Source organism: Macaca fascicularis, chromosome 2, assembly GCF_037993035.2.
Source record: "Macaca fascicularis isolate 582-1 chromosome 2, T2T-MFA8v1.1".
NCBI lineage: Eukaryota > Metazoa > Chordata > Mammalia > Primates > Cercopithecidae > Macaca > Macaca fascicularis.
In genome coordinates, this window is record NC_088376.1 from 103,658,706 (window position 1) to 103,682,685 (window position 23,980).

The 23,980-nt window shown below is 37.3% G+C and overlaps 1 pseudogene; it reads right to left on the reverse strand.

The window, feature by feature from the left end:
• Positions 1–675: 675 nt before the first annotated feature.
• Positions 676–23,309, reverse strand: LOC141409758 (uncharacterized; annotated as a pseudogene).
• Positions 23,310–23,980: the final 671 nt, after the last annotated feature.

The following is a 23,980-nucleotide window of genomic DNA, read 5'->3' on the forward strand; positions in this document are numbered from 1 at the left end:
CCCCGCTTTTGCTAGAATGTCTCTCCCTAACAAGGGAGTGGGGCTTTCAGGCATAATTAGAAAAGCATGTGAAAAGAGTAAAGTTCCACAGTCACAACTTAGTGGCTGGGAGAAGCATCTAGTGACTGGCTGTCCTAGGACCCCTCGGATAGTAACAAATCTGGAGGACAGTTGTCCAGGACAGAGGAGTAAGACTCAGAAGGCCGTGCCAGTGTCCGGGAGACAGTTAACCTCCTGGCCCTCAATGGTCAAGCATACCTGGGGCTCTGAGGGTGATAGCATGGGCTGGCGCTTGCCCCAGGCACCCTCAGTCCTGCTGCCGGATCATCTGGTTAGTGGCTTCTGACTCAGAGGACCTTCATCCCCTGGGGCAGTGGGCCTTCCAGTGATTCCCTTGACATAAGGGGCATGGACGAGGGGGCAGCTTATTTCTACTTGGACAATTTTTTTTTAAAGTCTCCTTGTAGACTGCACTGGAAGCAAGCCCTATTAGGTGTTTGATTTGCCCAGTTTTTCCCTTTTCCAGAGCCTCCAGAGTCTGCTTGCCTGAGGGCCATGACTAAAGTGGTGGCCTTTTTTTATCCCATTTGTCCCATTCTGCCTGCTCCTCCTGATCTCTATTATAAAAAACCGAGGTTGCCAAGTTCAATAGGGTTTCTAAGTTTTGCTCTGGGCCTAAGGCAGACTTTTGAAGTTTTTTTCTAATGTCTGCAGCTGACTGAGTGATAAACCTATCCTTTAAGATTAGTTGGCCTTCAATAGAGTCAGGTGACAGGGAGGTATGCTTCCTCAATGCCTCCCTTAGTCTCTCCGGAAAGGCAGTGGGATTTTCTTCCTTTCCCTGTGTTATATTGGACATCACTGAATATTTCATAGGCTTCTTCCTAGTTTTCTTTAGTCCTTCTAGCACGCAAGTTAGCAAATGTCTGCGGCACCAATCTCCATGTTCTGATTCTGTGTCCCAATGAGAGTCTACACTGGGAACTGCCTGCTGGCCTGTGGGGAATCGTTCTCTTCCCTCTGTTGTCATCCTATCATTGACCTGACTGAGATACCAGAGATCGCCAAACTCCTGGGCTGCAGTTATGGCGGCACTTCTCTCATTTGGGGTTAGTGTCTGATTTAGCAGCAAAATTATATCTCTCCATGTCAGATCAAAGGATTGTCCTAACCCTTGTAAAACATCAATATAGCCATCAGGGTTATCTTAGAATTTACCTAGGTCTATTTTAATTTGCTTTAAGTCTGAGAGAGAAAAAGGTACATGCACTCTGGCTGGGCTGAATTCTCCTCCTACTGCTTGGATGGGGCATAATCGGAGAATGCTGGCACTATTTGGTTCATTGTTTACCCCTTTGTCTACCTCCTTTTGGACCGTTTTGGTCGAAGAGGGGTCCTTATTAGTTGGAGGAGTCAGGGGGACGCTGGAGTAGGGAAGTAGACTCTGAGGGCTTCCTGTAGGGCATAAATCACACTTTTTACATAATTGTGAGTTGTCTCTTAATGAAAGGAAAGTTTGTACATATCGCACTTCACTCCATTTGCCTCTTTTCTACAAAAGAGGTCTAGCTGTAAGGTGGTGTTATAATTTATACTTCCCTCAGGAGGCCAGGTTTCTCCCCCTTGAAGAGGATATCGTGGCCAGGCGGTACTGCAGAAGAATGTAAGTCATTTCTTTCTTAGTGTCTGAGGGTCAAATTGGTCCCGATTCTCTAGAATGCATCTTAGGGGCGTTTTTGCCTTCGGGAGGGAATGTTTTCCATCTGAAAAAAGAACTTAGGGATGCCAGCACCTCTAGTCATTTTCTGATGGGCATTAGTCCTAGAGCATACTCTATGGTCCTAATACTTATTCCTTTCCAGGGTGCGTAACCACCCATGGACCTCTGCTTATCGGATTAGTTACGCTCACCGATGTCGCAGTCCTGCACCCCTTCTCCCACCTTTCTTAACCACAAAGAAAGGCATCCGGGCTGCTGGATTCTAGTGGTTCTTTACCAGCATGCCCAACATTGCCTTTGTGCTCAGGGGTGAGTCCTAGAGCTGGGCTGGGTTCCTGAGTATTTCATAACAACCCAGCTGCCTCATCAAGATGCATTCCCATAACAATAGTTTTTTATGCAAATTCATTTCAGAGAGGGTGTAGGTAACCTTTTGAGTCAGGATTGAGGTAGTCCTTTTTTGATTCTGTAAGTACTTTAAGACTTGGCTGAGTGCAAAGAGCTCGCATGTTTGAGGAAACCAATTACTAGGCAATTTTTCTAACTCTGCTTCCACAAGAGTCTCCCTATCAATTACTGAATACCCATTGTGGTTTTTTCCTCAATCACCTAGGAGGAACCATCCATCCTCCTGTCCTGAAGGGAGTTCCTCCTAGGTCTGGTTGGACCTTTGTATGGTAATTAAGATTTAAATTCCCTGTAAGGAAATCTGCTGGGCTAAGGGAATTATCAGTGGTTAGTGTTAAATTACCTTTTTTTTTTTTTTAACAGAATAACCCCATACTTTAAGATTTTTGAATTAGTAAGTTACCTTTTTGTTTTTTTGACTTAGAATAATTTTGAACTGGTGAGGTGTGCTCACAATGAAGTTTCCTCTAAAAGTTACTTTTCTACTTTCTTCTTTAGCAAAGCAGTTGCCGCTACAGATTGAATGCATCCGCGGGTTACTGGGTTAAGGATTTTTGATAGGAAATCTATAGGTTGTCAGTGGTCTCAGTGTTTTCAGTCTACGCCTTTGTTTACACTGACAACAAGGTAGGATTGGAGTGTTATATGGTCACAGAGAAGACCTTCAATTATCAATTATAGGTTTTAAATTTACCCTGGCTTTTAAAGGAATAGGGCACACTGTGTGTGTGTGTGTTTTCTATTTCTATCTTTCTCTTTCTTTTTCTCTTTGACTCCCTCTTTGTCTCTCTCTCCATCTCTCTCTCTCTCTCCATCTCTCTCTCTCCCCATGTCTCTCTCTGTCTCTCTCTCTCTCTGTCTCTCTCTCTCTCTCCATCTCTCTCTCTCTCTCTCTTAGCCATTACAAACTTGGGGCCCTAGCAAAGGTGTTGGGGAACAGGTCTCACACAACTGCCCATGTCAAGAGCTGTATACCTAAATTGGGAGGGACACCAGGGATAAGACTCCCTGGGTTTATAGCCTAGATGCCTAAGGATGCAGCGTAGAGCTTCCTTAGATCCCTTTGGAGATACAACTTGCTAGAGGAAATGGAAGTCTGAACCATTAGTACCTAGGAGGCAGGAATCAAAGGAAGTAGATTCAGAGGTAAGGAGAATTTTGGGGCTACATTTTCAAGAAAGTCGTGGTCGGGACCCAGGAGGTATGGGTCAGAAGGAAAGGTAGGGGTGCACGCATGGGCGACTGTTGAGTAGAGACTTCTGGCTGTGCCATGATCTCAACTGGCTAATGCCGGGAGTTCAGAACAACAGCTTTCTGTCTCTAGTCGGCCCTTGGCTTCCCCAAGAAAATTGAAAGTGGAAGCTGGCTCCAGGCAGACCAACATTCCCAACTCAGAAGGATTGGGGGTTGTTAGAAAGCCCTTCCCCAGATAGCCTCACACCTGAGTCTTAAGTCCAGTGACAATGCTAATCGTTTTTAACTGGCCAACAGGTGCCTGGTATTTTCCTCCAATTCTAAGGAAGGATAGGACAGAATAGCAAGTGAAAGTGGTCCAATATTACTCACCACTTTGGAGGTCCCTTTGTGTCACCAAAATATGACCGGGGGGTTCCTTGCTCCCAGAACTCCCAAGATGGTGGCGGGCTGCTTCCAAAATGGCAGCGGGCCACTTCCAAGATGGTGGCAAGCCTCGTGTTCTCTGACCTGGGGTTCTTGGCCTCATGGATTCCAAGGAATGGAATCTTGGGCCATGTGGTGAGTGTTATAGCTCTATTAGAAGCTGTGGGTCATGGAAGAAAACCTTGGAACCCAGTGACTAGTGTTCAGCTCAATTAGGATGAACCCAGGCCCTTAGCTGTGCAGGAACAATGGCAAGCCTTTAGCCCGATCGGGAACAGCAATGGGCACCTCGCTGGATCAGGAGCACAGCAGACACCCTGCCAGATCTGGAGGGATGGAAGTCAGCGGCAGGTCTGCGATGGCAGCAAACAGCAGTGGTGGACGGCAAGCGAAAGCTCAGCTTGAGCTGCAACTCAGCTTGAGCTGAACCAAGAGAGAGTGCAGTTGCAAGATTTAACAGAGTGAAGACAGAGCTCCCATACAAAGGGAGGGGACCCAAAGAGGGTAGACCTGATTTTTTAAATTGTAGCTGTCCTAGTGAGTGTAAAATAGTATCTCATTATAGTTTGATTCACATTTCTTTGAAGGATAATGGTTCTGAGCATCTTTTCATATGCTTATTGGCTATTTTTTGTATATTTTTGTTAGGTAGATGTTTATCTAGATCCTTTGTCCCTTTTTAAATTGGGTTATTTGTCTTTTTATTACTGAATAATGAAGGTTCTTTATATGTTTTGGATACAAGTAACTTAGGAACTTAGATGTGTGAGTTGCAAAAATGTTGTCTTAATTTATAGATTGCCTTGTTTTACTTTCTTGATGATATTCTTTGTAAAAAGTATTTAATTTTGAGGAAGCCCAATTTATCTTTTTTTGTTGTTTGTGCTTTTGGTGTCATATCTAAGAAACCTTTGTTTAACTCAGGACACAAAGATTTACTTCTATTTTTCTTGTAAGAATTTTATAGTTTTAACTCTTACATTTACGTTTGTGATCCATTTTGAGTTAACTTTTGTGTATGCTATGAGGTAGAAACTCAATATCATTTTTCAAATGTGAATAACCAATTGTTACAGTATTATTTGTTGAAAAGATTTTCTTTCCTTATTGAAATGTCTTGGCACCCTTGTTTAAAATTGATTGTAAATGTCAGAATTTCTTTATAGACTCTCAATTCTGTTCCATTGATCTGTATGTCTATTGTTATACCACTACCAATCTGTCTTAATTACTGTAGCTTTATAGTAAGTTTTGAAATAAAAATGTGAAGTCTTCAACTTTGTTTTTCCTTTTCAAGATTGTTTTGGCTATTATGGATACATCATATTTTCCTGTGAATTTTTGAATCAGCTTGCAAATTTCTGCAAAAAAAAGTCACTGGGATTTTAATAGGGGTTACCCTAAATCTGTAGATCAATTTGGCAAGTATTTCCTGACTAACAATGTTAAGTCTTCTGCCACATAACTTGAATGCATTTCCACGTACTTAGTCCTTTATAGATTTATTTCAACAGTATTTCACAGTTTTCACTGGACAAGTCTTGCACTTTTTAAATTTAATTCTAAGTTTTTTATTCTTTTTGATGCTATTGTAAATAGAATTGTTTTCTTAATTTCATTTTCAGATTTTTTAAAAAATTGACTTTTGTACATTGTTCTTGTATCCTCCAATCTTGCTGAACTTATTTATTCGCTCTAGTAGTGTTTTGTGGATTCCTTGGCATTTTCTATATAAAGATAATGTCATCTACAGATAGACATAGTTTAGGTTCTTCCTTTCTAGTCTGGATAAGAACTAGACTTATCCAGTTCTAGTTTAATTTAATTTCATTTTTTTGCCTAATTGCCCTGGCTGGAACTTTTAGTACAATGTTGATTGAAAAGTAATGGCAGTGGATATCATTGTCTTGTTCTTGATCTTAGGTGGAAATAATTTAGTCTTTTACCATTAAGTATGATGTTAACTGTGGGTTTTTCATAGGTAATCTTTATCAGGTTGAGGAAGTTCCCTTTTATTCATAGATGTTGTTATCTACTTAATCATCAAATGGTATTGGATTTTGTCAGATACTTTCTCTGCATTTATTAAGAAGATCAAGTAGGAGGGTTTTTGGTCCTTCATTCTATAATGTACATATTAATTGATGACACTGATAGAGTTTTGGATGTCAAAACAACTTTATATTCCTGAGATAAATTCCACTTGGGCACTTTTACATGTTGCAGGATTCTGCCTGCTAATATTTTGTTAAGAAATTTTGTATCTATATTTATGAAGAATATTGGTCTGTAGTGTTATTTTCTTGTGATACCTATTTTGTTTTGGTATCAGTGAAATATTGCCCCATAGAATGCTTTAGCAAGTGTTCCCTCCTCTTTTTGGTAGAGTTTGTAAAAAATTAGTATTATTTCTTCTTCAAATGTGTGTTAGAATTCACTAATGAAGCCATTTGGGTCTTGACTTCACTTTGGGGATAATTTTTAAACTGGTAAATCCATCTTGTTATTTGTTATAGGGCTATTCAGATTTTCTATTTCTTCTTGAGTCAGTTTTGGTGTTTTGTGTCTTTCTATAAATTTGTTCATTTTATCCAGGCTATCTAATTTGTTAGTGTACAATGGTACATAATATTTCCTTATAATTCTTTATATTACTCTAAGGTCAGTAGTAATATCCTCTCTCTCATTTTTTTAGAGACAGAGCTTCTCTCTGTTGCCAGGCTGTAGTGCAATGGCACAATCATAGCTTACTGCAGTCTCAAACTCCTGGGCTCAAGCTATCCTCCCACCTCAGCCTTTCTTATTCCTGATTTTGGTAATTTGAGTTTCCTCTATTTTTTCTTGGTCAAGCTACTTAAAGATTTGTCTATTTTATTGACTTTTTCAAAAAGCCAACTTTTTGTTTCATTGATTCTCTCTGTTGTTTTTCTATTGTCTATTTCATTTATTTCTGCTTCAATATTTCCTTGCTTTCAGTTAAGTTTGCTCTTTCCTTTTCCATTTCTTAAGGTGGAAGGTAAGGTTATTGATTTGAGATTCTTCTTCTTTTTTAATGTAGCTGTTCATAGCTGTAGATTACCCTCTGAGCACTGCTTTTGCTGCATTACAAAAGTTTTCATTTGTTGTGTTTAGTTACATGTATGTCAAAGTATTTGCTAATTTTCCTGTTATTTACTTTTTGATCCATTGGTTATTTTGAAGCATGTTTAATTTTCACATATTAGTACATTTTCAAGTTTCCTTCTGTTACGATTTCCAATTTTATTTTATTGTGGTTAGATAATATACCTTGTATGATTTCTTGAAAATTTATTGAGGTTTGCTTTATGTTTATTGTTTATTCTGGAAAATGTTCCATGTGTGCTTGAGAAGAATGTGTGTTCTGCTGTTGTCGGGTGGATTACTTTCTATATACATCTCTTAGATCTAGTTGGTTTATAGTTTGTTCATGTCTTCTATTTTTTTATTGAACTGCTGTCTATTGTTGCATCCATTATTGAAGATGGGGTATTGAAATCTCTGTTACAGTAGAACTGTCTATTTCTCCTTTTTATTCTGTCAGTTTTTCTTTCATATATTTTTGGGCTCTGTTGTTAGGTGCACATATGTTTATAATTGTTATGTCTACCAGATATATTGAAAATTTATCATTATAAAATTTCCTGCTTTGTTTCTGGTAAAAATTTTTGTTTTAAAATGGATTTTGTCTCATATTAATGCAAACGTGTCTGCTTTCTTTTTGCCATTATGTGCATGATGCATTTTTTTCTGTTTTTTTTTTTTACTTCTAACCTATTTGTGTTTTGAATCTACAGTGGAACCTTATAGCCAACAGACTGATGAATCATATTTGTTTAAAATCCATTTTTCCAACCTCTGACTTTTAATTGGAGGGTTTAATCCATTTACATTTAATATAATTGTTAAAATAGGATTTATGGCTGTCATTTTGCTATTTGTTTTCTATATGCCTTATGACTTTTTGTTCCTCTATTCTTCCATTATTGCCTTCTTTTGTTTTAAAAGGATATTTTCTAATATATAATTATAATTCCATTTTAACCATATTTTTTGAGTTATTTTCTTAGCGGTTGCACTGAGAATTATAATTAGCATCTTAAAACATCCTACTTTGGACACCGGCAACCAGGAAAAGCAAGCAGGAGTGCTGTAGCCAATGCCATAGAGCGCAGAGCCACTGCTCTAAAATGTAAGTAGCCAAAAGGATAGAACTCTTTTAAACCATTTTTGTAGCAGAATGAAAGCCTACCTTCAGCAAGTACCTGGCTTCAAGCTGCTAAAGTATCTCCTGTTATGCAGATGTGAAAAGATTTTTTGTCATTGAATATAAACAATTAGCATACACAGATAGCCTCTTCAATCTCCATGTGAATTTAGTATGAATTATGTATGACATGGTGCTGTAAATTCTTCCACTTGTGGACTAATTTTGGTGACCATCTTTCTGTCTCTGCAGTCTCTTAAGCAGATTGACTATGATGCATGTCACATTCAAGTTTGATTTTGTAATAAAACAGTTTTCTTTTTATTCTAAAAAAATCCTACTTTGGATTAATATTAATTTTATTAATATCTAGAAGCTTAGTATCAGTATTGCTTGATTCCATCTGTACTCTTTTGTGTTTTAATCACAAATTAAATCTTGATATGTTATAAGCCCACCCATACCATTTTATAATTGCTTTGTGAAACTCACTTTTAAATCAGATAGCAGAAGAAAATATTACAAAAAGTACATTTATACTGTGATTTACATTTGTCTATGTAATTACCTTTACTGGTGCTCGTTATTTCTTTGTGTGAATTAGAGTTACCATCTAATATCCTTTCATTTCAGCCTGAAGAACTCCTTTGTTATTTCTTGTAAAGCAGATTTACTATTGATAAATTTTCTCTCTTTCAGGTTGTCTGAGAATGTTTTAAATTCCTTTCTAAGGGTAATTTTGCTGTATGCAGAATACTTGGTTAACAGGCATTCTCTTCCCCTCACCCTCTAGTACTTTAAGTATGTCATTCCACTATCTTTTGGCCTCCATGAATTCTGTTGAGAAGTCAGCTACTAATCTTATAAAGGATTTCTTTTATGTAATGGATTGTTTTTCTCTTGCTATTTTCAAGATTCTGTATTTGACTTTGGCTTCCAACAGTTTGATTATAGTATCTCCTTGAGATTGCATTACTTAGTGTTTGTTCAGCTTCTTGAATGTGTTGATTAAAGATTTTTGTTTCTCCTCTCTTTCTGAAATTCCCATTGTACACATCTTAATGTGTTGGACAGTGTCTTGCAAGTCTCTAAGGCTCTGTTCATTTTCTTCCATCTTTTTCTTACTATTCTTCAGACTAGATAATCTTTGTTGAATGATTTTCAAGTTTGTTGCTTCTTCTGCCCACTCAAGTCTGCTGTTGAAACCTGATAGTATTTTTTTGTTCAAATAATTGTATTTCGGCTCTTTATTAAAAATAATTTCTATTCATGTCTTGATATTTTCTACATAATGAGTCACTGCTGTCATACTTTATTTAATTGTTTGGCTGTAATCCCTTTAGTTCTTTGAATATATTGATAAAATTTAACATCTTAGTCTGGTAATTTCAACATCTAGTCCCCCTTCAGGGATAATTTTCATTAACTGCTTTCTTTTCTTTGTATAGGTCACACCTTCCTATTTCTCTGTGTGTTTCACAATTTTCATTGAAAATTGGGTACTTTAGATAATATTATGTGGTAATTTTGGGAATAATTTTCTTCCTTTCCTGAGGGTTTGTTGTTGTTCATACTTTTGTTGCTATTGTCTGTATTCTTTGTGGTTTGTGAAGCTTCTGCTCAGTCAGTTTAGTGATTAGATGATGTTTGGTCAGAGATTTTTTTTTTTTTTTTTTTTCCGAGACGGAGTCTTGCTCTTGTCGCCCAGGCTAGAGTGCAATGGCATGATTTTGGCTCACTGCAACCTCCACCTCCTGGGTTCAAGCGATTCTCTTGCCTCAGCCTCCCGAGTAGCTGGGATTACAGGTGCCCGCCACCACACTGGGCTAATTTTTGTATTTTTGGTAGAGATGGGATTTCACTATGTTGGCCAGGCTGGTCTTGAACTCCTGACCTTGTGATCTGCTCTCCTCAGCCTCCCAAAGTGCTGGGATTACAGGCGTGAGCCACTGTGCCTGGCCAGTCAGAGTTTTTTTTTTAATGCTTTGAGCCAATACATATTCCAGTTTTTGCTGAGGGACTCTGTTTAAAATCATGTCTTTCAACACTTAGACAGTTTACACCTTTACCTTAGACTTTACTTTCTAATAGCTCAGGGCCTCAAGGTGAGCCAGTGAGGAGTGATTGGGGTATTCTCAGGTCTTTTCTTCAATGCATATAGCATTGCATGGCATGCATCCTTCTAGGTCCCCAGGAATATGTTAGAGATTTTCAAGGTCCTTTATGGCATATTGCTCCCTAGATCTCCCTTTTAATTATTGGTCAGGTTCTTGTTTACCTCAACTGGTATTACAGGTTTGGGAAGCTGTGATGTTAAATAATCGACACTGATTTTTTAAAAAACTTTTTCATTAAAAACTTTTTAACTGACTAAAAATAACTGTACATATTCATAGGGTACATAGCAATGCTTTCATCTGTATAATGAAGAATATTTGAATCAGGATAATTAGCATATTCATCTCAAGCATTTATCATTTCTTTGGGATCATTCAATATTATCCTTCTAGCTATTTGAAACTATGTATTATTGTTACTATTGCCACTGATTATTTTGACAAATCTTCTGGAGTAAGGGCTTTTCCTCTAGGGTGAGCTCTGAGTTAAGTAACGACAGCATGTTGCACATGGGGTTTCTCCAGGGAACTATGAGGTAGATCGCATAGTGACAACACCCTAGGGTGGGGCTTTTTGAGAAGCTCCAAATGCAGTACATGTTGACTAAATGGCTGCTGATTTTCAAGGCTACTGTAGAGTTAGAAAGATGGGAATGAGAGTAGGTCAAATTAAAGTGCCATGAACCCTGTCGTTCTTACTGAGGGTAATCAGTTTTCATCAAATGAATGGTCTTCATGTTGTTGCAAGGCTTTGGTTAATCTTAGAGTTCTGAAAAGTTTGATTAAAACATTTTTGGGACTGTTTTATTTCTTTTTGGAAGAGCAGATTTATGGAGGCCCTTCTTTTAACAATTTGGATGTCCAATCTTATTTAATTTTTTAATATTGTGAATAGTGTGATTACATTTTCTAAGAGTTTATGTAATAAAAATGAGAACAACTACAATACAAATGCCAGCATAACCTTGACATCACTGGGAAAACAAAAGGCTCATTGACTGTGTAATTTTAATGAAAGATGTAAGGACACATACAACTGGATTAAGGAGATAAAGAATCAAAACATAGCATACTATGTGATATGTGAAAAAAAATGTTGAATTGTGCCTGATGGGGAAGGAGATATGAAAACAGATGGACACGGAATCCCTCAAGTCCAGAAAGAGACAGATACATACTTCTAAATCAATCAAATAGTTTTTCATCTCTAAACAATACAATAAAGCTTAGCTGAAAACAGCACCTGCTGAATTAACTCGAGATAACCACACAAACATGCATTATCATGTAATTCCTCTGTTACCTGAAATTGAGTGAAATTTCCTTTCTTGATTAAAATAGCAATTAAACACAATTATAATGTCCTGTGAGTAAACCAAATGGAAAATTTTGATAATAGATGTTGGTGTTGACACATTACAGTGTAGCACAGATTTTTTTCAGCTCTTACCAATGGTCATACTTTCTATCAAAAATGCATTTGTATCAAAAAATGCATCTTATCCTGAAAACCGGCAACAGCTTGTAGGAATTAGTTTCCAGATCTCCACAAATGTCCATCCATTTGGTAAATACGGGCTTGTTTTGAAGAGCTAGAAACTAATTCCTATCAATCTAAAAACCTGCTGCTGCTAGTAAGCAAAATATTTTTATTATATTAAGTAACCCATGCCAAACACTTTCACTGAGACTTGAAAGTATATTTAGCTTGATGTCATCACATTGAACCTATATCAGAATCCGTATAGCATACATTTGATAAGAACAGAACTACAAGTCAAAGTAACTCTTATGTTTGACTATATTCAGTTTTACCCCTACATAAAAGAAAAGAAAAAATATCCTAAAGGTTCCAGGGAGTTCAGAAAAGTATTATTGGCAAAGAAAAATCAAGGATAAAAATACCCTATTGTATCATGGAACAAAAAGAAAAATTTCATTGTTATTTTTTATTAAATACAGATAATGTCTCTTTAATAACTATCATTGTATTATCTGTTTCTTTTCAGGAGTCCTACATTTATGTATGTTAAGAATACACAATATAGCCTATAAAATTTGAATACTGATTTCAAAGCTTCTTTAAAAAAAGAGTTTAAATAAGTTGCCCTATCAGAAGATAGAAAAAAATTATAAAAATGTTATATTTTATTACACATTTATTTTATTGGTCCTACGATTATTTGCTCAATGCTGCTGTTAGCTAGTCCTGCTGTTGTTTTGTTTAAACAATAGCCTTTTGTTGTAGAAAAGTAAATAATACAAAATAATATCAGTTTCACGTAAATATTGTTCATATTTTATATTAAAATAGTAAAACGTGTATGATGATTACATACATTATTGTTATTATTTTATTTCACATGACTGTGTTCTGAGTTGGTTCTCTACAAAGTGGGTACTATCCACAAGCTACAAAAAATCCTGGTCATTTTAGGGGCTCGGGTGCCCCAGGGTTCTTAGTGAAACAGAGAGAGGAACCCTGCCAATCTGTGCCAAGAGCCTGCAGTGTCCATCTAGAGGCTCAGACAGCAGCAGAAGTTAGTGGGAAACTGTTGTGCCCAGGGAGAGATTTGAAGGCTGTACAGTACCTACAGGAAACAAGCCCATGTGATACTCCCTGTGACTCTCAGAAATACTGGGTGGGTAGGAGGCCTTTGGAGAGGAAACTAAGGTCTTCCACAAATATGTGTGGTCAAGTGCTGATAAATTTGGGTTATTAATGTTAATGTAACTGTATTAGATAGCTTGGGCTGCAATAACAAAATATTGTAGGCCAGAAGGCTTAAATGACAGAAATTCATTTTCTCACAATTCTGGAAGCTGGAAGTTCAAGACTAAGGTGCCAGAAGGGTTGGTTTCTCCAGAGGCTTCTCTCTTTGACTTGCAAATGGCCACCTCCTCACTGTGTCCTCACATGGTTTTTCCTCTGTACACACGTGAAGAGAGAGCACTGGTGTCTCTTCCTTTTCTTATAAAGCCATAGTCCTACTGGATTAGAGGCCTATCCTTATGACTTCGTTTACCTTATTACTTCCTTACAGGCCTTATCTCCAAATTATAGTCACATGGAGTTTTAAGGCCTCAGTATATAAATTTGGGGTAACACAATTCAGTCCATAACAATGGCCCTCATTGGCACCCATAGGCAGGCAGAGCCCATAAAGCAGAAAATAGAAATGAGATCAAAGAAGAAAGGAGATCAACTGAAGAAATATCAGTGGTTACACTCTCCTGTTTAATTATACAGGCTCTATCTGAGTCTTTGAAAGATTATACAAACCATTAATTATGATAGAGGATTTGAATAATAAATCAATACAAATTATTAAATAAGTGTCCATGGATCTTTGTGTTCTCTAAATAGAGAACATATATTGTTTTTTATTGCATATAGAATACCCACAGACACAGAGACACACACACACTATTCCACACTCTTTGTTCATAATGCCACAAGATTTAAAGTAATAACAAAAACCTCTAAATACATGGAAATTTTAAAAATGCTATCCTTTAAAACTCTTGGGTCAAAGAGAAAATTCAAACTATAATTAGAATAATAGGAATAATTAATAACATAGCAACATTTGTGGAATGGGCCCCAAAGCATTACCAAATGGGAAATCAGTAGCCCTAAATGCTGCCATTAATAAACAGACAGAATGAAAATAAATGAGCTCCTGATTCCATTCAATAAGCTCTAAAAAGAACATCAAATAAAGAAAAGAAATTAATGATGATAAAATGCAGACATTAATTAATTAGAAAGCAGAAAAGCAGAAGAACTGATAAATACCTTTAAAAGCTGGTTCTCTGAAAAAGGCAAAACAATAAAACAGAAAATATTCGACCAGTTTAACAAAACAAAAGATAGAAAACACAAATCAATGAAATTGTGAATGAATAAGTGATGCAACCAAAATGGCTTGTAACAATTTGATTCTAAAACTTGTTAGAAAGGCTGTGACTCTCAATCTGCGTGGAAATCTAGTTTGTTCATTTAAATTGCAGAATTCTTTCCCAGCATGTGACTATATCACAGTATACTTATCTGCTCTGTCAATGAATATTTACATTGTTTTCTGGGTTCTTTTTGCTGCAACAAATGCTACTACAATGGACATGGTTGTACATAAACCTTGTGCATATGCGTAAGAGTTCTGCAAGGGCATTGATTTTCAAAGTGTGGTTCCTGGACCAGTAGCATCATCTGGGAACTGGTTAGCAATGCAAATTCTCAGGCCCCACCCCAGACATAATGAATCAGAAACTCTAGGGTTAGGTCCCAGGACTCTGTGTTTTAACAGGCCCTTCAGGTGATTCTTATGCATGCTCTAGTTTGCAAAGCGCAGCTCTAGAGTGTAAACCTAGAAGTAGAATTGTTAATTGCAGGGTTAAGTGCAACTCACTTTTTATAGGACATTGCCAATGACCTTCCTAAAGGCTATGCCAATTTATACTTTGATAAGCAGTTAATAAGATTTTTGGTAAGCTGTAGTCTTGTAAACACTTGGTATTATAAGATTTAAAATGTCAAAGTGATAGGTGCAAAATAGTGCTTCATTGCTTTTGTTTGCATTTTTTTGATAACTGGTGAAGTTAAGCACCTTATCCTAGGTTTTTTTGACCCATTGGTTTTCTCCTGTGTTCATTGCCTGCTCATATTTTTTGCCCATTTTTCTGTTGGGTTGATGATCTCTTTCTAAATGATATGCAGAAGTTCTTTATGTATGTCAGGCATGCATATTGCAAATATCTTTTCCCACTCTCTGGTTTGTCTTTTTACTTTAATTAGGGAGATTATAATTAAACAGAAGTTTGACTTTCTATGTGATAATAACATTCATCACTTTTTCCTAATTTGTACTTTGTGGGAGGTCTTGGTCAAGAAATCCTGTCTGACTCCAGTGCCATAAAGAACTTCTCCACGTCTCTCATAAAACAGAGATAGCCTGAGAAGTAGTGCGTAAGCATACACTTAATGAATATGCCAGAGTTCCAGAGCCATTGCCCACTGGCCTTCTTAAGGGCTTCTCCATGAAACAAGAACAATTATCTTCTTTTTGTAACTTCGTATTTCCATCCCTCTCCTCTGTCCCCACCTTGCTTCTGTTACCTTGTCTATCCACTTCTAGGCAGAGACTGCGAATCCCAGACACTAACTACACCTGAAACATTGATGGTTGCTTATGATGGTAGTGATGAAATTTATAACGGAAATGAGGTAACCAATTCTGAGAGGTGTAACCACCAGAGAAACACCACTGGCTGTACAGAGAACAGAAAATAAACCTAATAAAAGTCTACCTATAGAATTATTGTTTTCGTGTGATACATGATTTAGAACACAGATAACTAGGCAGGTAGAGTGTTTCACAAAAGGCTTCCTAAAACTGGCACTGGCTGTTGCTGACATTAACACGTCCTTCAGACAGAGATTTGAAAAAAAAAAATTGATAGAAACCAAGGAAATCTATTCACCCTCATGTTTATGGATCTACCTTGTTTGAGGATAGAGAGAAAAATACCAACTTGTGGGTTTTTCAAAAAATACTGAAGGAAAAGGAAATGGAATTACATCTAGAAGATTCAAGGGATGAGCACCCTTCTGAAAATGATCTGTTATAGGACCCAGAGGGGAAAAATCTGAGAAATTAGTCAGCATTCTTAATAGAGTGCTAAGTATGGAGTCTGATATGATTTGGATGTTTGCCTCCTTCAAATCTCATGTTGAAGGGTGATTACCGATGTTGGAGGTGGGGCCTGCTGAGAGGTGACTGAATCATGGGGATAGATCCCTCCTGTATGCTTTAGCACCATCCCCTTCATGAGAAGCTTGCTCTTGCTCAGTTAGTTCATGCGAGATCTGGCTATTTAAAAGAGTCTGGGACCTCTCTTTTCTCTGACTTGCTCCGGCCTTGCTATGTGATGTGCCTGCTCCCACTTCACCTTCCACCATGATTGTAAGCTTCCTGACACTCTTATCAGAAGCCAAAAAAATAGTGGTGCCATGCTTGTATAGCTTGCAGAACTGTGAGCCTATTAAACCTCTTTTTCTTATAAATTACTCAGCCTAAGGGATTTCTTTGTAGCAGTGTAAGAAAGGACTAACACAGAGTCTCTAGGAATCAATAGCATAAAGTCATAGAGAGCAGGCTAAGGTGATAAGGCAACAAAAAGAGAAGAAAAGAAAGTGAAATAAAAGAAATGAATGAGAAGGAAGTATTGCATGGAAACGAAAATCTCAGAAACAAAACCAATATCTCCATTGAAATTGGAAGTTATGTATTGTTTTATATTGTTATATACTTCTATAAAGATATTCTATACTTCTTTATATTGTTGGTATAGGGAAGTTATGTCAAGGGAAATATAAATAGTAACATGTTAAAGTAAAGATACTCTCCCAGAATGCAAAGAAATATGCTAAAAAGTGACACTGAAGGAAAAAAAAAATCATAAATATAGAACAATGAATACAAAGATAATTGGTTTGCTTGAAGAAGGCAAGACATAATGAAACAAAAATAATACTAGTTCACCCATATATTCAACATGTATTTATTGAGCTATCTACCATGTGCTGTGCACTGTGCTATGTGCTGCATAGGCTGCAATGAGCGTATTAAATATGATTACTTCCTTCAATTAAGTTTCTATCTAATTAGATAGTACAGAAGCAAATACACAAATAAATATGTACTTGCAGATTTTGGTAAGCATTACAGAAGAATGCAGAACAATAATTAACAACATAACAGAATAAAACATTAGTGAGTTAAGGAAAGACTTCTGCATGCAGCTTGAAAGTAAGCTTTCCCTGTCAGGCAAAACCAATAAAACAGAACTGTACCAGCTAGATAAAGACAGTATCTAAATTGTCATTTTTTAATTGTAAGAGAAAAAATTCATAAGGGGTCATGCAGAACAATAACAACAAATTACCCTAACAGGACTCATCTCTTCAATGCTAAATGTCAGAAACTTCTGGATCATCTTACCTAGAGACTTTGGAAAAAGATCGTGAATTTCATACCCAATAAAGTGTCTTCCATGTGCAAAGGCACATGACTTTATCAGATAAACTCTTCAAAATATCTCTAATCCATGTAGTCTTCTTGTAGAAACTATTAGTTCAACCAAACAAGAGGAGGTGAAAAAGTAAGAGCTTAAGTATGAAACTAGTTTAAAATGAGATAAAAATAAATTACTGATGCACAAAAACTAGAAAACTGAAACTCTGGGGAACCAAAAGGCAGCCAATGTGGGTGGAGTGAGATGGAGAACATGGAGGGCATAGGCTGCACACGTGTACTTGGGCCAGGTCCTACAGACCTTACAGGTCATGCACTTTTGTTTTCCTAACCTGTTCCTCTTTGAAAGAAGTATGTCTAACTTCCTGTAAAACATATTACTCTGATAATTGAAAATAGGTCTCTGCCTCAAATTATACAAAGCTTTCGCATTTCTATAAAATAAAGGTGAATACTCCAATAGAAAATTTCTAAAAAATGAAAAGACTGGGTCAAAAAGAAAGACAAAAATGTAATTAAAAATGCAAAATTAAAAAAAAATTAACATATCAGAATAAAAATAGCTGAAAAAAAGATACTCTGTAGTATTGGCAAGGGTAGGAGGAAATATACATTGCTTATACAATGTTTGTAGAAATGTAAATTGGAATGATTTTCCTGGAGGGCAATTTGGCAACATATGCCAAACGCCTTGCAAATACGCTACTCTTTGACTCAGTAATTTCACTTCTAGGAATTTGTTCTTGTGACTTTCCTTCATAGCATTTTCCTCAGATTTTTAAAAATAAGTTTTCAGTTGTATTTTTTTTTTGTATGATCATATGATTAATGCCTGTTTCTGTAAAGGCAGAGATTAGTCTTTTTGCTTATTATTGTAACCTAGCATGCAGTATCTTCTTGAATACATGAATTAGAATGTTTTGAGAAAATATACACATACGTATGTACATGTTAATGGAAAATTTTCAAGGATTGGGGCATACTAGAGCTGTCTTCTACCAAGTATCCTGAATCTTGATTGTGATGATGGTTACACATATTTATACATGTGTTAAAGTTTATTAAGCTGTTGATTATAGGGTATATAATATTTAAAAAAATAATAAAAAAGGAAAAATGTAATATATACTCAAAATTAATTACTTATTATGTTTTACTATTTCTATGCTTTTGAGGTGATTTATGTGAACTTATGGTGAACATGCTGCATGGTTGTGTGCTACGGCATTTTTATTTCCAACACTTTGTTCAGTGACTTCACTATGTTAGCTTAAAATTGATCACATGGGAGTCTTTACACCACAGAAAGTGACAAATGCTTACAACTTAAGGTTTTTCTCTTTGGAGAGCCAGTTTTTAAATATTTATCAGCTCTCCCTTCTTATGAAGCTGGGCTTTGTAAGCAAATGTACCATGAGCATTTGGAACTTGGATACTGCTGATGAGAGGAGATAAGAGGGTGGGTAGGCATAGAGCCTCCATTTGCTTATTTTTCTGGGATCCTAAATGTATACAAGAATGGAGGAACTCTCTGGGGAAATGTGAAGGAGGTATAACATTTTCCCTTTTTAGGCAAAGTTACTAAACTATGTTTGAAACACAGGGATCATTGTGATGGAAGCCACCTGTTAGGAGAGGGAGCAAGACCCCTGTAGTGAATATTGTTAGAACACCCATATCCACCTGCTGAGAGTATTGGGCTGCTAATGGCTCACAGTTACCCCCTTCTTGAGAGAATTGCCCTTGACTGACTGGAAGCTGCCTTGCCTGGAAGGTTATGCTTCCCACTCCTCCTCTGGGGATAGTTCATAGCCAATGGCTAGCTTGCATGAGGTATAAAAGGCTGGATCCTTGAACCTCTAGGTGGGACAACTCTGTGGTGCAATTGACTCATGCTGAGACCACATCCTTGCTTAGCTCCTTCTCCTCCCCTGCCCTGCTTCCCTTATTCCCTTCCCCTGAGAATCATCTTCAATAAATTAACTTATCATAAATCTCCAATTTCAAGCTCTGTTTCTATCTGGCTTCAGATAGAACAAAGAATGATTTCAATAGGAGAGTAGGTGAAGACTTGACCAAGAACAGAGGCATGTTGGCTCTGTTGGCTGTCCTAGTCCTGTCCCAACAGTTGTTCTGTTTGCAAATGATGCTCTCAAAAAGTAGACATGTGGATGAAACTAAGATCAGAAGGTTGAATGACCATGCACTTCCAATCATGAAGTGCCCTTATCTATACAACACACTGAGGTGGGAGCATCCTCACCACCACTCTAGGACCCATGCAGCTTGCGCAGAGACTAGGAAATGCAGGATGAGCAGGATTTCTATCTCTATAGATTCCTTGGGTTCAGTAAGCAGTGATAATAAGCCTCAAGATTTGTAAAGACTAGTGGAGGTAGGACCCAGAGACACTCAGAAATGGTGGCCAAGTTGGGATCTTGTCTCTGGCCACTGTTATGTTAGGCTGTTAACAAGAACTGGATGAGGCTCCTGGCTTCATCAAGAATAGAGGAGACAATGACGGGAAGACATTGCAATAGTGTTGATGGTTGCACATGAATGACTGACTCCTGACTTCCCGGGGACCCAGTGGAGTTTCTGTTTCATTGCTGAAGAGTTAAAGCAGCAAGAATGAAGAAAGAGCCCCTAGGGAGTTCTGCATGTATTCATTCAACAAATATTATTGAGCTAACCACTTGTCAAGCACAGTTCTACATTATCTTAGATTATGCTCCCTGGAAACAAGCTGTGTGGCAGAAGTTAGCCTGCAGGAGGTTTACTGGGGAGTAATTTCAGAATACATCAGTAGGGGAGTTAGGGAAGGAGGACATTATAGGCCCCAGCCAATTCCACAGAAAGCTCTAGATTTGGAATGGCCCTTTGGAGTTGTTCCAAGTTGTGGTGAGGGGCCTGGGCCTTTAGGTACCTCCAAACCCATAGCTCATTGGATGTGGGCTACCTCTGGAGGAGATGTAACTTTGGCAGAGCAGCTCCCTTGGCTGAAGGCTCTTCTGAGAGAAGAATTCATATACGAGCCAGCCCTGGGAGCAGGTTCGGTAATAAGTACCTTGGTCCTGAGCATGTGATCTGGAGAGTGAATCTTGCCATCCATTAGCGATACTGGGATGCAACAGTGATAAAAAGAAATAAACTCTTGCTTTATGGAGATTACATTCTAATGGAGACAGATAATACGTAAATGATATTCTCACAAAAATGCTACCACAGTGATCATTTTTGGTTGGGTAAGTTCACAAGGGATTTTAATTTTTCCTATTCTTACTTGTGTACATTTCCTAAGTAGCCAATAAGAAGTATGTATTACTTGGATAATTAAAACATAAACATTATTTTAAAAATCTTCTAGAAGATGAGCTGGGTGCGGTGGCTCACACCTGTAATCCCAGCACTTTGGGAGGCTGAGGCGGGCAGATCACCTGAGGTCGGGAGTTCGAGACCAGCCTGACCAACATGGAGAAACCCCATCTCTACTAAAAATACAAAATTAGCCAGGCATGGTGGCCCATGCCTGTAATCCCAGCTACTTGGAAGACTGAGGCAGGCGAATCACTTGAACCAAGAAGGCAGAGATTGCGTTGAGCCGAGATTGAGCCATTTGCACTCCAGCCTGGGCAACAAGAGCGAAACTCCGTCAAAAAAAAAAAAATCTTCTAGAAGAATGTATGGGTAACAATAGTCAAGATTAATTTTGATTATGTAGAATCATCAGAGGCGTTTGTCCTATCAGCTGTTTAAATAATAAGATGCAAGCCTGTACTAACAGATCAATGGAACCAAACAAAAATTTCAGAAAGGAACCATGCTTGACGTAACAACTTGGTCTGTGATGCAAGTGGCATCATAGTAAGGTGTTTAAGGGAATGGCTTGTTGGGAATCAGAGTGTGTGTTGCTGGCTGTGTCCCTGCTCGACCTTTCTGAGACTCAGTCCCCAGATCTGCATAGTGTTGTGAGGTTTAAAGCAAATGATGTATGCTAATGTGTGTAAAAAGATTTAGCACAATTCCAGGCATGTAGCAAGTACTGATAAGTGGTAGTGGATATGATTATTAATAAAATCATTAATATTCACTCTAGATGTATTGAAGATTTTACATTAAAAAAAGGAAATACATTCCAGGAGAATTAAATAATTAAATGTAAAAAACTATCACTACATTCCAAATGAGTTTAAAAATTTTTTAAAACCCCATACATTAACATTTAAATGTACCCAAATCAAAAGTCCTAAAGTTATAGCTTTAAGTGCAATTCAAGCAAAAAGAATTTTTTTTGAGGAAAGGAATTTGGGTGTCATTAGAAGTCTCCTCACGATGGCTGGACTTCTCCCTTGCAGAATCAATTTTCTTCCCTCTACTCTGATAGAAGTAGGAACTATGCTTCTTGTTTGGAAATTCCTTCTAAATATCTATTTAGAATTCTGCTCTTGCAGCCCACCATTTTCTCTCCACCCTCTGCCTTGTATTTTACATCATCCAAAGCTCTACTAATAGGAGCCATCTCCAGAGACATTATCTGACCTCCTCTACCTGAGATCTAATAACTCTGAGAGTTTTCAGATGTTTAAAGTGTCAGGCACACCATTATCCAAGGAAATATTTTACCTAGCCATTTACCAAGTTTCACAAAATCATTTTCCCAAACACTGACAGTGCTTTGTGAAGGATAAATAAGTATAGAAAATTGCGAGGATGAACCAAACACCCAGTGATTTTGTAGATGGATCATTGCCAGAGCCTCCTGAAACCTTGTTTATCTTATTAAAGATAAATTAGTTAGAAATGAACAAAATGGTTTTGACAAAATAACTGTATTTGGCATATGTTTACTCTGACCTTCAAAACCACTCCAAGTGTTTCACATTTTAATATTCTGTTTTTTCACTAGCTCTTCCTGCTCAAGTAACATTAAAAATAATTTTGTATATTACTATTATTTTATTTATTGTTTGTCACTTTTTAAATTATGATACTTGTATATTATAGAGAATTAGGAAAATAGAGAAAAGTAGAAAGAGATGGAAAGTCAATATCAACCTCATGAAACAGATATAACCATAACTAACATTGTAAGGTATCTCTTTCATGTTATTTTTCAGGTATATACAGAGATATAGCAAAATTGGGATTACCCAGCATAAAAAGTTTTATCTCCTTTTAAAAATTAAAGATTATGTAGCAAATTTATTTTCGCATCTTTAAATGATATTCAGAAACCTTATTTTTAGAGATTATCAAGTGTATGTTTATGTTGAATTACTATAATTTACCTAAGTGATTTCTTCTTTTTGGACATATAGGTTATTTTTAATGTTCACTATTATAGGTAACTTCTTTGTATATATCTATCAATAAATCTATTTTTGGATTTTTTATTTTGTCAAGCTAAATTTCTAGAAATGTAGTTACTAGTCATACGGCATGAACATTTTAAAGATTTTTCACGTTAATTTACCCTCTCTGTATCTCAGTTTCCATATTGTAAAATGGGATAATATTGATGCAAACCTCACATGACTGTTGAAAGGATCTAGTGAGATAATTTATTGTCAGTTTTTTAGCAAATTATAAAGTAGTATACAGTTTATTATCATTAGGCATTCCATTCCACCCCATTCTAATCCATGCCAGTTGGTTCCCAGGCAGGCTAATTAGCTGCATCCTATTGCAAGCTTGCTGAACACAAGGGCAGACTATTAATAAATTCCTGGGTAGCTAGTGGCTGCTGGAACCAGATACTAGCATTTTATTCTCTTGAAAAGTCACCAGTGCTGTTTGCTCCATTTCCCTACCTGTAGTTATATGCTTGTATATAACACATATAACTATATGGGAAATGCATGGGCTAAAACAGAGCAGTATGAGGCGTGGTAAAAAGCTTGCCCATTTTTTGCCATTCCATATTCAGCCCAGCTCCAAGAAGTTTGATCCCAAAGCTTCACTGTTTTGTGGAATCATGAAGAGTAACTAATAAATATAGCATTTTATTTTGTAATGGAAAAAGGTAACTCCCTGAATGTGTTCCTAGAATCCATATTTATAGTCATAGGTACAAACACACACACACACACACTCCACACACACGCATCATATGCATCATTACCAGGTTCAACATCCAATTTTAGGGAAATCGTCAGGGACAAGGCCAGCACATCCAGGTTCATTCCGGGTGGCAGCCTGAGTCTGCACTAGGGAGAATGAGAAAACTAACCCAAGAAAGCACTAGCTGAGTCCCTCTGAAGGCCCGGAGCTCTCTGACCATAAGCTGTCAAAGGGATAATGAGCTTCAAGTCACAAAGTGAAGCAAAATGGAAGAGAAATTCAGGCCAGTTAAATAAAGTTGAAGTGACTGGTATGCTGAGGGACAGCAATGGCTCACAAGGAGAATCTCATTTCATCGTTAATTTGCATATGGTGAAGATTGATTTTCTACGGCTAATCCAAATTTATGACACATCAGGTGATATTTAAAGGACTCAATGGAGCATTTAATAGCCAAACATTTTTCCTGATTAGTACCCACTTGACCTGGTGGCCCAGAGATGAATGCTGATTACCCTGTCCCCCTCCTCCTTCCAAGTGGCTGTAAGCAGAATGGCTGCCAATCAGGCAGCAGAAAAACACAGCCAGACTGTAGTCAGAACATCCTGACACTTAGAAGTTAGGAACTCTCAAAGTGTGGAAAGGGGTTGGTGGAGGGGAACTGATGGGTTTGTCTCTTTTCAAAATTTACACTTGTCAGGGACTTTATAGCTTTCACATCCCAGCCTCATTTATGCAGAACACACTTATAGGGCAGTCATTAGATGCTATCATTTTTCTGATAAATAATCTC